Genomic DNA, 16,722 nt, shown 5'->3' on the forward strand with positions numbered 1-16,722 from the left:
GATGCTGAAACCAACAAAGTCCTTTATGTTTGTTCAGCAGACTGAAAAGGCTGATGAAGATAATTTTATTATTTCTCCCCCTCCCCCATTAAAAATAGCATATTTTATATACTGAAAAGAAATTCAACATTCCCACATGAGGGAGAAAGGGATGTAAAATATATATTGCAGTTTATATTGCAAATGTGGTAGTTTACTTCCATGTAATTGTGCTTAAGAACATCCTAATGCAAAATGACTCATAACTATCTCTATAATATAATGCAATACACAAGTCTTAGCTAAAGACTAACAAAAGATTCCAATAATTACTGTTATTAACAGTACTACTCATGCACCATGATTTTCATGAGAAGGAAATAAGAAAGGCTAAAACGTTGTGATATAGAGCTTTTTAAAAAGCATTTTTGTGCAGGGGGAAGAGACATGATGCTGGGGATTTTTTAAAATAAAATAAAAACTGTAATTTTGTATTAGCAATGATGTGACTTGGCTCTTCCCTGACTTCCTGAAATTTTTGGTTTGTGCCAATAATTTTTAAGGACACCGCCTTCTTCCAGAAACTTGCTTTCTTCTCACATGTGAAGTATTTAGGTCATTGAATATTGTTCACCTCTGTCTAGCCCTGGGAATAAAAGAGGTTCTAATAATTACATTTAGTTCATAAAATTCTTATCTGTAATATGGCAGGAAAGTTCATGGTCTCCTTGGGTTTCTGATAGCAAATGGCTTACTTGACCATGAACATAAGTTGTAGAATATACACTGAATGTACTAAAGAATACTATGCAGAAACATCACTCTGGAAATCATCTGCAATTCTATACAAATGGCTAAATGAATGTAATCACAATTTTTCATTTTTGTCTAAAATAGTCAATCATATTGAAGAAGAATGGGTTTGATACTTCTTCAGTTTAACTGAGGGGCTTGGCAGATGGCCTTTAAGGGGCAGCTTCCAGCCACCCATTTCCTAGCCAGATCGGGGCCACAACAACCTCACACTGCTGCCTCAATCTGGCCTTTTGTGGGCACAAAAAGGAGCCACAAAATGTGGCTCCTTTCTGTGCCCTCAAAAGGGTGCCATAGCCATGGTGGCATGGCTATATGGCACTCCTTCGATGCTGCATCATCTGGATGCAGCGCCAGAGGCGCGCCATGATACTGATACTGAAGCGGCATGTGGCATCAAGGCTCCCCGGGGGGGAGAGTAGGGCGGGTGTCATCAGGATACTATGCCTGACTCTGCCCCCAGGCCAGCCTTTCAGGCTGGTCTGTAAAGGGCCTTAGTAAGCTGGGGGGGGGGGGAGTTAATATTTAACTCCCCCTCCACAACAGTCAGAGATATCTACTGAAAGGAATATTTTTCAATAGCTTTTTCAACATACTTGAAAAGACTGCATGCAAAGTTCTGACGGAAACACTCCCACTGGGTTATTAATCTTCCCATTGGCATATGTAATACTCTGTTGCTTACATTCCTAGCCCTTGCTGATTTACTTTTGACTGTGGCTTTTGTCACCTTGTAGAAATAGTCAGTTTGACACCACTTTAATTATCCTGGCTCCATCTTATGGAATGGATCTGTATTATTGTGGCATCAGAGCTCTCTGACAGAGAAGGCTAAATATCTCACAAAATTACAAATCCCAGAATTCCATAACATTGAGCCATAAAATGGTGTCAGACTTCAATATTTCTGCAATGTAGATGCCTTCTAAATGCTAACAGTTTCTAATTCCTGTTACGTTGGTGTTTTTGCCCGTATAGAAGAAGCTCTAGAAGATGAGTGGGTTCATCACAAATAGCTAGAGACCATGGCCTATATGAATGGGGGCAGGGTTAGCCCAGATCATCAACACGTGCTCTTTAATACTTTCATACATAATGCCTGAAGAAAATTTCTGGGGTAAACAAGTCAATAGTTCCAGGTGCAGCATGTTCTCAGAACTCTCTCATAATTTCCTTGCTGGCTTTTATCTTTGTCCTGAATGTTCAGTGTTGCTCTGGTAGTATAATTATAAGATCTGATGCTTATACTTGCTAAGCTGCAAACATTTGTCTGGTGTTACATTTGTTCTCACCTCAGTAAGATCACTTTGAAAAAGCATTACAATTTGAAAAGTTCTTCACCTGACAAGACAATGTGTCTTTCAACACATTCATGTGCATAAGCAAAACTGGAAGGATAAAATCAATGGCAGCTTCTTTGTTTTCTATATGCATAAATAAACTTAAGCCCCACAGATCCAAGGAAAAGAGTGTCCTTTCCAGCTAGGAGCATTCACTGACACCAGCAAACCAAAAGTCATCATATAGATTAAAACTGCTAGATTTGCAATGTGCTCAGTAGCCATTGCTGAATGTGAATGTGTTCTTATGTTAATTTGACCTAAGTAGATCACTACAATGTACAAGAAGAAATAACAATAGTTATACAGTGCACCCTTACTTTACATGGGGATCCGTTCCGGATTCCCCCACGTATAGTGAATTCTACCTTTGCTCGAGCCCCATTTAAATGAATGGGGCTTGTGCATACGGTAGAGCAGTGGTGCAGCGGCCATGGGCACATGCCTCATTGTTCCCTATGGGACATGCCCTATGGGAAGCCATTGAAAGCTGCGTAAAGTGCGCCTGTGTATGATGCAGGTGCACTGTATGTCATCAGAATAGTTCTGAGGATTACCACTGATTTTATTGGGGCCTCTGTTTTATAACCTTAGGCATCTGTCCAGTTATTATAGAGTAGATCTGCTGAATCAATTGGAATTACATAAATGTTTATATTCCATTCAAATGTGGCTATTGAATGCTCCTTTTCTTGTTTTAATTAGCAATTGAAAGCAGGCTTTTGATACCATATAAAAATAACATGTAAAAACTCTTAGAAATGTTAAGTATAGTAAGAGGCTAGACACTAGCAAGCGTCTTTCTCCCTTCTATTTCATTTAGTTTGGATCAAGGCTGTTTTAATTCCTTTCAAGGTCTAGTAATCTAACTTTCATTTTAACTTTCCACTTGCTTTCAAGGCCAGCCAGAATGAAGTAAGAACAACCATAATGTTTATTGCTACAGTAACTGAGATCTTATTATAAAGGCAGCAGACAAAGAAAATGTGAGATTCCAAGGCTTCTGGTTTAATTTTTTTTCATGTAGGTTTTCCCCCCTATCTATATCAGGTGGCACCAGATTTTCCAAGGCAATTTTTCTGTACATTGGTAATCCACAGGAATGTGTGTGTGTGTGTGGGGGGGGGTGTCTTAGAAAGATCATAGAAAAAATATCCCTCCACACACACCCCAAACTCTAGAATTCCCCCAGCCAACATGGCCATTCACCCTTCTGGCTGGGAGGATTCTGGGACCTGTCATCTCCAAAAAATTTGCTGCCTGGGTTCACTGTTAGAAACAGCAAAGTGGAGAACTTACTAATGATGATTCAAACAGCAGGCTACATGTTAAAACAGCACCTACAGCACCTAAAAGTTATAAGGAGTATAACCTTGTACAGTCAGACCACCGTATCCATGGGGATCTATCCCAGAACCCCCACCCATGAATACAAAAAAAAAAAAAAAAAAAAAAAGATGCAGGCCCTAAAGTCCCATTCTCCTTAATGGCAGTGTGATGTGCATGCACCCGCAAACATGGCCTATGCACACAGCCATTGGAGACAATGGGGCTTGCCATCTGAGGATGCTCAGATACACAGATGTCAAGCCCACAGATATGGAGGTCTGAATGTAAATAGAATCCCCAAATCCAAATTCCTTTATTATATCTCCACCTTTACTAGGCCAACTCAAAGGGCACTGAATAGCATCAAAGTTCTGGGACTTAGGTTGGCTTAATAAGGATATTGCTCTAATATCAACCCCCCCCCCCTTTTATGGGCAGTATGGTTGCTCTTGTTGTTGTTTTTTTAACTGACACAGATGTGTCCTATATGAATGCAAACTTCAAGTTATCTTCTTCTCACAAGAGAGATTTTTAAAAATGGGGAAAATAACCCTTCCCAATGGGCAGGACAACAAGAGGTTTATGAGCATGTATTTATCCATTTTTATATAATTATTTTATTTATATGTCAAATTTCTCCAAGAGCAGGACCCAAGTTAGTAAATTTGGGGAAAAAACTATTTTTTAAATCCACATATTAAAATATAAAATAATTTAAAACATATAAAAGTTTTTGTTTTGTTTTTTAAATGAAAATAAGACACACATGCCAGTCAGACATTCCCCATGAAGCTGAAGTATTTGTTTTTCTGGGGCAATTTTTTGCATAAAACACATAAATGTTTTCTAACAAATGATGGCTGCTGCCTTGTTGTATAGACTTTCTTTTAAAGTAAGTATTTGCATCTTTTCTACCAATGATCCCCTTCCTCTGTGATTGTTGAGTATGTGCTTCATTTACCAAAAAGGAAACAGTGTAGTTTTGCCCAGAGGCTTATTGACAAATTGTAGGGAATAGGAAGGAGGACAGTACTCACTATTGCTGGAGTTGTCAATTTTTCAACCAGATGTCTCAATCATAAATAAAAACATTTGTGAATATTATTTACATCTCTAGTTGGCTGGATGAGGTGTGTGGGGGGGAGGGGGTAATCTTCCTTAGCTCTTGCCCACCAAGATTCTTTGTGCAGCAGCAACCAAGAGCTGGGGAGTAGGGGGGGGAGAGTTGCAGTGGTCTATAGGGATAATATCCCCCTGATCAGACGTCCTATCCCACAATCTGCAGGGTTTGAGTATTTTTATTTAAAGATGGGTGTCCAGGACAGATTAGGGATTATGTTGGTGTACTGGCCACCTCGCTGCTCTACAATTTCCCTGCCTGAGCTAGCTGGGGTAGTCTCAGGAGTGGTATTGGAGTCTCCTCAGCTTAAGTGCTGGGGGACTTCAACATCCATGCTGAGGCTACCCTGTTGGGAATGGCTCAAGACTTCATGTCCACCATGAGAACCATGGGGCTGTCCCAACTGGTATCTGGCCCCACTCATGCCACTGGGTACACTTTAGAACTTGTGTTCTGTACAGGGAGGGATGTTGGTTATTGGGATGGGGGAGCTTTCTACTGTTTTGTTGTCATTGACAGATCACATTCGGGTCATATTTATACTTGTTGGAACTCAGAACCCCTGCAGGGGTGGTGGACCCATTAAGATGGTCCACTCCAGGAGGCTTATGGATCTGGATGGATTTCTGATGGCTCTTGAGGAATTCCCTGCTGCCTTGGCAGGTGGTCCTCTTGAAACCCTGGTTGATCTCTGGAATGGAGAAATGACCAGGGCAGCTGACACTATTGCTCCTAATCATCCCATTTCATGGAGTGGAGCTAAACCAGCTCTCTGGTTTAACAAATAAGACAGAGACTAGACTACAGTGGCAGAAAACTCAGAAGAATCCTACTGAAAACAGGCTAAAATCTATCTGAAAACATATGGTAGACCAATAAAGGCATAAAAAAGGCTGTTTTGACTAAAACTATTGTAGCTGCACAGAACCATTCAGATGAGCTGTTTTGAGTGGTCAGGGATCTGTTACAATGTGGTCTTGAGGAAAAAGTAAACCACTCCACAGCTCACTGTGAAGAATTTGCCCACCATTTTGCTGATAAAATCACTCGGAGTTCGCTGTTACTTAGACGCCAGACTTGATACAGTTTTGGTGGATGTTACCTTGGCTCCTGCTTGTTCAGTATTAATGGATTCTTTTCAATTTGTGCAGCCTGAGGATGTGGACAGAATCCTTGTAGAGATGAGAGCCACCTCTGGCTAATTAAACAGGCCACAGGAAGACTTGTGGAGTGGGTAACAGAAGTTATTAATGCTTCTTTACAACAACGCAGGGTCTCAACATGCCTGAAGGAGGCTGTGGTAAGACCTCTTTCAAAAAACCTTCTCTGGATCCTATTGTATTAGATAAATACAGGCCAATTTCCAACCTTCCATTTGTGGGTAAGGTGCTGGAGCTTGTGGTGGCTTTTCAACTCCATGGGTTTCTGGATGTCATAGTTTATCTGGATCCATGTCAGTCTGGTTTCAGGCCTGACTATGGGTCAGAAACTGCTTTGGTCACCTTGGTGGATGACCTACACAAGGAACTGGATAGGTGGAGCATGTCCCTGTTGGTTCTACTGGACTTCTCAGTGGCTTTCAATACCATTGACCATGGTATCCTTCTGTGTCATCTCTCTGGGATGGAGTTTGGAGGTACTGTTTTACAGTGGCTCTGTTCTTATTTGGAGGGATATTCTCTGAAGGTTGTGCTGAATTGTTCCTGTTTGACTCTTTGTCCACTGGCTTTTGAGGTCCCTCAGGATTCAGTCCTGTCCCCTATGCTTTTTAACATCTGCATGAAACTGCTGGGGGAGGTTTTCTAGAGTTTTGGAGTAAGGTGTCACTTGTATGCTGATGATACCCAGTTCTATCACTCCTTCCATCTAATTCAAAGGAAGTTGTTCCTATCCTGAACTGGTGTCTGGCTGCTGTAATAGACTGGATGAGGCCAAACAAATTGAAGCTTAATCCAGACAAGACAGAGGTGCTCCTGGTCAGCCAAAAGACAGATCTGGGAATAGGAATTCAGCCTGTGTTAGACAGGGTTACCCTCCCCCTGAAAACTCAGGTTCGTACTTTAGGGGTACTACTAGATCCAGCGCTGAGCTTTGAAGCCCAAGTTCCAGTGGTGATCAGGAGTATGTTTGCACAGTTAAAGCTAGTACACCAACTGCACCTGTTCCTGGAGAAGTCAGATCTTGGCCACAGTGGTACATGCCTTTTCCACCCCTGTTCTAAGGTAATTCCTGGCCCACTCAATAACTCATGCATAAGAGTGTCCAGTTTTACTGAACTGTATTGAGTACTTTTAGAATGTTCCATTCAGGCTGCCATCTTATGGTTCCCTGGTAGGCCATCCCAGGAACCATAGTTTACAGCACATCTCTTCCTCCAGGGGCAAAAAGGGCACCACAAGTGCCTCTTTCCTGTGGTAAAGTGTGTACTGCTCTTGTTTCCTTTATATCAATGCACCAAAAATAGTAAGATCCAAAAGGAGGCCTTCTGTGGGGGAAGGGTAAAAGGCACTAGCTCCATGGAATATGTATTTATTGATTTATGGATTTAAGGTATTTATACCCTGCACTTCAGCCACAAAGGTTTTCAGCATGGCTTACAAATTGTTAATTTGACAGTTCCCTGTTAGTCTACTTAAATTTCTACCTGTTTCTACATAAATGCCAAATGAAACTTCTATTTAAAGTGAACCTGGTCATGTTTTTCTGTGCAAAATTAGCATATTGTCCACATTCATAAGTTACATCTCACACACATTTCTGTCTTTATAAGGACTCACTAACCAAAATTCAGGATTACTATTTTTTGTTTTGTTTAGGCATTTTGTTCAGTCTATATAAAAGAAAAAGCTTTCCAACCCTCAAATAGGCAGTATCACTTTTAATCAGGGACATCTGCCAGCTGTATGAGGAACAGATTGGCTTAGTGGAGTAATGGAGATGAACACCATCCCCTACAATTGGACATGACTAGATAAACTTGTCAAAAGGGAAACCTTTACCTTTACCTGCCAGCCATATAAGGGACAAGCTTTCTTATCCTTAAATAAGGGACACTCCTTGTAATAAGGGATACCTGGCAACCTTACCCCTAGTCTTATTTTTAATAAGAACCTTCTCAAACCACTATTGGAGGCACATTTGGTAGCAGCTCCCATGCTATGAAACTCACTTTTACATGAGACTAGGTTGGCTTCTTCCATGTTGTCTTTCCACAAGAAGGCAAACATATGGTACTTAAAAAGTCAGAAGAGCATTTGGTATCCAAGGCAGATTGTTCGTTTGGCTGATTGATTCAGTAGTGTTTTCTTTTAGTGGCATCTCACTTCTTAAAAAATCAAGTTCATTTTTTACTCTGTTCAGCAGCCTCCCACTCCGTCATTTTGAGTTGTTTTGCCACCTATAAAATCTTCAGTTTCTGTAGTCCTTGTAGTTTTGCTGAGTTTGTTATTCCTGCATTCCTTGATGATTCACATTTAGCACATGCCAGCATAAGAACTTCCTGTACTCCTGGTTAAATTCTTTTATGGAAAATTGAAAGAAGAGGCAGACTCAAGCAAAAAGGTCTCAGGTTAAAAAGGCATTTGTACATCTTTTTCCTATGTCAACTGCAACAGATATAGTTTGAAATGTAGTACAAAGTAATAAATGTTCCCCAGTTTTACAAGAACTGAGCACAACAAAATCTGTAGGTCTCCAACTGGCAAAAAAAATGTAATTAAACGAGCACGGCTTCTTATTTCAGAACTAATGTTTATAAAAAATTGATTAGTCAGTAAATTTTTATGCATGTCATCAAAATTTCATTATAGATCTTGGCTGCTGGTTTGTAAATGTCAAACAAAGGAACTTTTGCCCAGATAAAGTAGCTCTAGAATCCAATGAAGGATCACACAGTGTTTCAAACAGTTAAGGGATTTGTATGTTAATTTAGGACACACTCAGTTTAAATTTCATTAAACACTATCTCCTGCAAACAAAAATCCATTAGTGATCCCTTTTTTTGGCCAACTGAAATGCACAATATACTTGTGCAAGCTTTTGAAGCTCCATGGGCTTCTTCATCAGGAAAGATGTTACAAACAGGAGAAGGGGAAAAAAAGCAATTGGCGATGTTAGTTGGATGCCTGCATGTTGTTTCAGTCCTTAGTAAGGACGTTATGATGGGGAGGATATCTTTTGCAGGCAGGCTCCTCCTCCTTCTGACCATGCAGCAGTAAGGAGATTTTCAAAGTCCAGGAAATTTAAAGTCTGCTTGCATCTCAGCAGGGACCCCTCTTTTGGAGTGCAATATGTCTCTATTCCAGAGAGGTCACAGGCCTCTTTGTAGGCAGAGAACAATGGATTCGTCCATTTTTGTATGTTTTTGTATCAGGAACATTTTGGTGAGATAGAGGTAAAACATGCAAATTAAGTACAAATTTAAGAAGAAAAAAATCGTTTTACCTTGGCTGGAGTCCCAGTCCACAGGCTACTCTTCATGGTTCCCCTGTTGCAGCTACAATGCGATATCTCACAATACAGAAAACATGCAGGGATAGTTGTGTTGGCCATTTAACAAATACAAAGAAAAATCCATCAGTGATACCTTTATTGGTCAATGGATTTCTGAAGAAGTCTCTAAGGACTAAAACAACTTGCAAGCATCTGACTAACATCTCCAATTGTTTTGTTTTCCCCCCCTCCTGTTTGGTTTGTAACATCTTGCCTGATGAAGAAACCCATGGAGCTTCGAAAGTTTGCAACAAGTATATTGTGCATTTTGGTTGGCTAATAAAGGTATAACTGATGGATTTTTCTTTGTATTTGTTAAATGGCCAACACAGCTATCCCTGCATACTTTCTCTTACAGTTACCAAAAGCAAAGAAAGCCATGTTGTCCATAAGAAAAAATTCCAAACCCACTATTATGCAATAACATATTTTTGAGCAAATCAAATGTCCTATAGTAGTCATAGTGACTTCTTTGCTCTGCAGTAGTTCATGAGGCAAAGCTGAAAAGGCTTCTGGCACTGAGCAGTGACTGAGGAAGTCTGAAAGCACAACTTTGATGAGATGGGAGTGATGAGACCAGGCATTTTGCTGCCTGCAGGACAGGGTGATGCCCTTCTTCCTTCCAGATATAAAAATTGGCTATACCAGCAGAGGAACAACTAGTCTGAAGTATGAGTACAATAAAAATAACAGTAAAAACATGGTGATACTGTGACCTCCCTTGTAATCATGCTTTGAACTAATGGTTCATTTGCTACAGATTGTCCGTCTGTCAAGTTCTATCCCTACTACTGAGCAGAATGGGAAAACCACTTTAGATGTCAGGCCCTGGGGAAAGCTATGGCAACACTGCAGCTTTTCCTTCCAAGTGCCTAGCCATCCCTTCTTCTTTTTCCCATTTTTCTTATCACTGGTTTCCCTGATATTTTTGTGAAGAACTGTTCACTCTGTTCAGTTCTATTATTCAAAATAAATTCCTGACCTTCTCATGAGTTGCTGAGAGAGGCCCCATCCATAACCATATTCTAAATACCTGTTTTTGTACTTGGATCTAGTTTCTGGATCTTTGAGTTCTAGAACCTACACAACACAATTTTAGCTGTTTCATACTATTTGAACTGTCATGACTCAATTCTACAGAAGCTTGGAATTTACAGTTTGGTGGAATTATTTGCTAGAGAGCTCTTGTGCTCTTGTTCATGGAAGTGTGCAGGTCAGTATTGTACCCAGCAAATAACAAATCCTGGGATTCCATAGGATGAAGCCAATTCAGTTCACGTGGTATCAAACAGCTACAGCTGCACAATGCAGATAAAGTCCTTGTAAAACACAAAGGAAACAGTAAATCTACCCAGTCCAACAATGAAAGATACCAAAAATAGATTTTTCAAACTCATGGAAGGGTGAAAAACCAAAAAACACCCCCCCCCCCAAAAAAAATGGCCATCAAGTTTGTTCCTACAGAGCTTTATGGGCTTCAAATTATGAAGGAGCTCTGAAGAACTTTGATTTCCCTGTTTTTGATCAGTGCTGGTAACATCAGTGTTCACAGACAGTTCTGTTACAGAATTCAAGTGAGGAAGCTCCCTGCTACCATAAAGACTCTGTGTGTGCTTTGGAGCAAGGCGTACATCTAGACAGCATCAATTTGAAGGTTGCAAGAAAAGAATTATTAGGCCAGTGATCTACTGACTACAAATGTTATTAAAAAGCCTGCTGGGACTTCTATTTTAGCTGCTATATATAGTGCACCAATATATTTTCTCTGTGCCAGAATAATTTAAGCCATGCCAGGAGGATGAAAAACATTTTTATGAGAACCATATTTAAAAACACACCAGTGGTTGTTTTTAACGATATGCTTTCACAAGGTTATTAAATTTAACGTCTGCAGAAGAGCATTTACCATGTTCATTTTCTACATTGTTTTTAAAGTTTGTTAGTTGGTGCATAAATACCTGTAGATAGGGGTGGGCAGCTATGGCTTTCTAGATGTTTTTTTCTGGAACTCCCATCAGCTACATCAGAATAGTTAATGGTGGGTTCATAGGTGTTTAAAGGGGATTTGTTGCCCTTGCTTCCTCTAGATCTTCCTTTACATTATGGTGTTTCTATAAAATTATCCATGTGTTATAAAGAGGACTGTGGAAAGTTTTCAGTATTTTTTCCACACACATTCCAGTTTTTAAAAAATTATCTTTGCGTTACAAATGTGAGAAAAAATGTGAATCTTGGTAAATTCTTCAAAATATGACTAAAATAAAACCTTTCTCCATTTGTACTTGTGAACTTCAATAGTTCATCTGATCTCAGCATGATGAAGACCAGTTGTACCTGCTTGTCATATTATAGATGAAGAGCTTCATAAAATACTAGTAATCCTAATTCAACATTAACATGGTGCCACATCCTGTTTAGTGACTTATGCTCATGTTAAGTGCAATTTACGCATGTGTAAGTAGGTGTGCTGCAGGGGGCAATTCTTTTGCCCTTGCATACCACCTGAAAACCTACAACACCCTGAAAGGGCTGGTGCTTCTGCTGCTTACCACTGGAAAGTGGAGGGAGGGGGAATGTGACTCATACCACAAAGACCCAGGTACTCTGGGATGTGGGGGAAGGAAAAGGTGGGTGCAGGCCATTTAAGAGTGAATACTCTCAGCGGAGCTCAGATAGCTGCTTCTCCATCATCTGAATCCCCTCTATCACCCCCCTTTCTCCTCTGGCAACATTAGGGAGCCTTCTCAGGGCTTGATAGCTTCTAGGCAGTAGAAGGAAGAGGAACTACTTATGTGGAGCTACACACACATATGTAAGATCTTGGCCATGATTAGATACAGAGGGATTCGAATCCAGTCTTTTAGCATTAAGCACTTAAAACACTGGTCATCTCTACCAAATTTATTTTCTCCTCCTTTTTTTTAATCAGATCAAATCAAATTCCTTCCATCATCAGTCAGAAGAAATGTGCAAATTCTGCTAAATTTTTTTCAAAAAGAAACTGAAACAAAATTCTCAAACATTCTTTTTATAAGTACACAAGTTTTATCGTATGCTTGTATAGATGGGAGATTGTTCAGTGGTACGTACTCATGTTGGAAGGAGTTCTTGCTGGGGTTTTGGGATATTGACTCAATGTTATAAGCAGGGCAGTAGTTCTGACCAGTGACAGAAACACTACTGGTCTTGGCTTATCTCTGTAATTTTCAACTGCTGTTTACAACCCCTGGACTGTTTACAACTTTGCAGCCAGACCCCTTGGATTTTTTAATCTGATTTACTGCCTGGCTCTTGGCTTTGGCCTATTCTTGACCCACAACCTTCATCTTTTCTCCTTACAGCATTTCTGAACTCCCAGTAACCAACTTGACTTTTCTTGACATAGCTCATACAAGCATGATGTCTACATCAATACTTAAAATTAGAGCAGGACAGTTAAATTCTTTCAGTATGTTACCCTGAATCTGTGGCAAGGAGATACAACACTGTCTTCTCCATGCTAAGAACAGCTATACTTATTGAATTTGTCCAGGGCATGTGGGTGAAAATTTCAGTCCATTTTGGAAGCCCTCCCAACATTTCTAAAACAAATATTCAAGATGTCAAAGAACCTTGATGACTTTAAATACATAAGAATGAGAACTTGATAGATTTTCCCATTTCTAGCTGCATAACCTTATCAGTTCCATGGTCCACGTTCAATATGTGTTGCTGGTTTAAGGATTGCTGGCAACAAACAGGTATATACATTATTATTGTAATTGTTATTATTATTATTAAGCTTTATTTATATAGTGCTGTAAAACCAGTGTTCTTTTTCTTTCATTAAAGGAAGTAGTGAAAGGATTAGTGATATTAGGGTTTTTGGAGGACACACTGAAGAAAAAGCTGACCTTTTCTTCCACCAAAAATCCTAATAACAGATCACTCTTTTCCCTTGGTACCAGGACGAGGAGGAGGGAAATAGCAATGTGTATAAAACCAGTAAGCAATCAGGGGAGGAAGGGTTGGCTGGTGTATCAAGACACACTCATGGGAGTAATATTCAGATCTAAGGGTTGTACGCACTTGCAACGTTTTGCCCACCATTAGTCAATCAAAAGCAACACACTAATTTACCACTCAGCTCCTTGAATGGCTACATCATCTGTTTTTGTAAATCATTTCTTTCCCATTAAAGGAAGAAAGGAAAATGTGTAATAGATGGGCACAGAATCAATTTATATATATACATAGGCATAAACACAGACATATGAATACAGTTGCAATGAATGCAATGGTATCTTGTAGCACCTTTGAGCCTAACCGAAAGAAAGAAGTTGGTAGCATGAACTTCCAAACCTTTGAGAGTATGAGATGCAGCTGAGGAAGTAGGCTCAAGTCTATAAAGCTCATACTACCAGCTTCTTTCTCTCAGTGTCAAAGGTGCTACAAGGTCCCTTTGCATACTGATTTTCGAGACTAACACAGCTATGTTTTTGAATTCTACCACAATTGCAATGTAAGTAGCTACAGAAATAAGCCAGAGAAAAATTTAGAAATTCAGAGGGGAGCAAGTGATGGAGAAATGCCTGAAAGATTGCACATCCCCACAGACTGCAAGCAATTTCATAGAATACCTCAAAGAAAACATACATCTGAGATATTTTGTTGTGGCTTCCTTCATTTGTCAATCTGGAGTCCCTCTCTGATATTCTGATTGCAAGCATTGATTGTAATCAGAACAAAGTGATTGTTCTGCACCACTGATAATCATTGTCGTCATGCTGGATTTGTTGATTCTTGTGGCATGACCTCTTCTACTTGTTGTTCAGTAGCTGTCAAAAACCACCATGTAGCTACTTTGGGTCAGGCTGGGACAAAATGTGTGTGTGTGTGTGTTTTTTTTTTTTTTTTTTTTTTTTTTTTTGCTTGTTTGTTTGTTTGAAAACTTTCCCAATCTGTCTGGGGGCATGAGAAAAAATTGTGGTTTTGAAATGGGTGTAAAGAGACAAGAATTTCAGTCAAACAGACAGATGCAATAAAGGCTGTAGTCTTGTACTCAGTCAGGAATAAGCCCCACTGAACTGTGTAGGGTAGGGTGGGAATTCTGTGGTCTTTGACATATCATTGGACTTCAACTCCCATTAGTTCTAGTCAGCATAGCCAATGACGTAGAATGCTAGGAGTTGCAATTCAGTGAAAACTGGAGGACCACACATTTCTTACTCATGTTGTAGAGCTTGGTTGCCAATAAATAATGTAAAGGATTAGTCTAACTTCACTGGGAGGACGTTTTGAGGAGTAGGTCTCAGTGGTGGTGCCTCCACCCTCAATGAGGCAGTGAAAGCACTCAAGATATTATAGTGAAGTGCTGAGTAGTGGGCTTTAAGAGAGAGGTCCTCCTTGGACCTCTCTCTTAAAGTTCATGTTACAATCCAATGTGGGTTCCTTCCCCCCCACCCTCATGTCAGTGAAGCATTCATTCACCACTGGTAGATATGAATAGGAGTGCCCTGTTAGAGTTAATCCTTCCAAGAAAACACAGAGATGAGCAATGTAAATTATGAGCTGAACAGAAGTTGGAGAGGTTACTTTTTGAATGGCTTTTTGGAGTAGGACTGTACTCTCTTAGCCAGTGTAGCCACTGCTAAGATATTCCCAAAAGTATTTTTTCCAAGTTCTGCTTATAAGCATCTGGAAATATTAACAGGTTTGTATCCCTCAAAAAAATCCCACAAGCCTGTAAATGTAGTGGCAGTTTGGAGTTAGGAAGAGCAATAGGATTTGTACTCAGCCACAGTTGACTATTGATGGAATGATTATACTGCTTGCTCTTTTCTTACATTTATTTCTCTATGGGGTAAAGCAGACTAGTGACTTGGAGCGGCCTCTGCTCACTCCAGCCCTAATCAGCCCCCATTGTCCCAGGACTGTGGTGACTGGATGCCATGGATCTGGAGCTGGCTGTTGCTGCAGCCCTAAATGGGCCACTGGAAAGGAGCGTTTTTTTCAGCACTCCTTTTCTGACTGGCTTCAGGGTACCTTAGACAGCCACAGAGTGGCTTCTAGCCACTCCAGGGGCATGCATTATCTGCACACTATCCCCCTGAAGCAGCCAAAAGTCGCTCTTTCCTGCCTGCTTATGTGTTGTGACTTGGGGCTGTGCACACTGGGTTGGGGGCAGAGTCAGGGTGTAGTGTCCATATGATGCATGTCCCAGCCTTGCCCCAGGGAGGTGTGATGGCTCTGCATCCACACAACACAGTGCCTAAGGAGTGCTGTAAAGCCGCAGCACTGCAGCTATCATGCCCTTTGTAGGGTGAAAAAAGGAGCCACAAAGGCCAGATCAAGGTCATAGTGTGCAGTTGCCACAGCCCTGATCTGATTGTAAAAGGGCCGGCTGGAGGCCACCCCTTAGGGGCAGTCTGCACAGTCCATTGGTTTAAGTATATGTATCTGAATGTTTTAATGGAAAGGCAATATATTAATTTGTTGCTGAATATTCAGCTTGTTGCTTTACATAAAGAAAACAAAAATAAAGGCCAAAGAGGATCTACATAAATTCAACCTAGACAATGAAGAAATTGAAAGTTAAATATTTCTCATACTTCTCATACTTTGGAACAAAATTGATCAGAAAAGATACTGCAATCAAGAAATAAGAAGACGACTAGGAATGGGAAGCTCAGCCATGAAAGAACTAGACAAGATATATAACTGAGCACAAGTTAGAATTGTCCAGTCCATTGTATTCCCCATCACCATGTATGAATGTGAGAGCTGGCCAGTGAAGAAAGTGGTTAAAAGGTGGATAAAAAGAAGGTAAACTCATTTGAGATGTGGTGGTCAAAAAGAATGCTAAGAATACTTGGATGGCCCAAAAAACCAAAAAAAAAAAAAAAAAAAAAGGTCCTTGAACAGATGAAGCCTCAACTCTGCACATGCTATTGCCATTCCTTCGGGGCAGTCTGTTTCCCCCCTCAATCTGTATATGATTTTATTAAATCATGTTTTCAGGTACACAGTAGGGATATACAAATCTTGAACTTCCAAATAACAAGACTGGTGTTGTTAGCATATTTTGTATAGTGTTCTTATTTTTTTAATGCCTGATCTATTGACCTATTGAGCCTCATTATAATTTTTAAAATGACACAAGAACCAGCTCATCTGAATACATTTTTCATCTCTGAATAGCTACTTTAATATTATAAGTACATGGCTTCTAACACATACATATGGCTAACAGGGATTGTTAAAAAAAAAAAAAGGCAAGAATGAGGTAATGATACCCACAAAAAATGCCAACATGTATTAGCAAAAGATGGCAATACAAAAATTGAATAAAAACACACTTGGAAAGGCAAACCTGTAAACCAGTACAGCTATAGACTAAATATGATCTACCAAAAAAATAAATAAATCTTATTACTGTATTTCATTCTAGAGATCTCCAATGCATCAAACATGGCATGATGTGAGCACAAAATATTCTTAAAATCAAACAAATGGGTTCTCAGGGAAGGAGGCCAAACACTCAGACCTCTTGTATAACACTCATTATCTTGTAAAAGAGTATAATACAAGAAGTATACAAAATGTTTCACTGAACTCTAACAAAATCTTCTTGTGCTTAACAAAAATGACAAGACAGCATAAATAGTTATA

Source organism: Sceloporus occidentalis, unplaced genomic scaffold (assembly GCF_023333645.1).
Source record: "Sceloporus occidentalis isolate IW3139 unplaced genomic scaffold, rSceOcc1.0.p SCAF_2, whole genome shotgun sequence".
Classification (NCBI taxonomy): domain Eukaryota; kingdom Metazoa; phylum Chordata; class Lepidosauria; order Squamata; family Phrynosomatidae; genus Sceloporus; species Sceloporus occidentalis.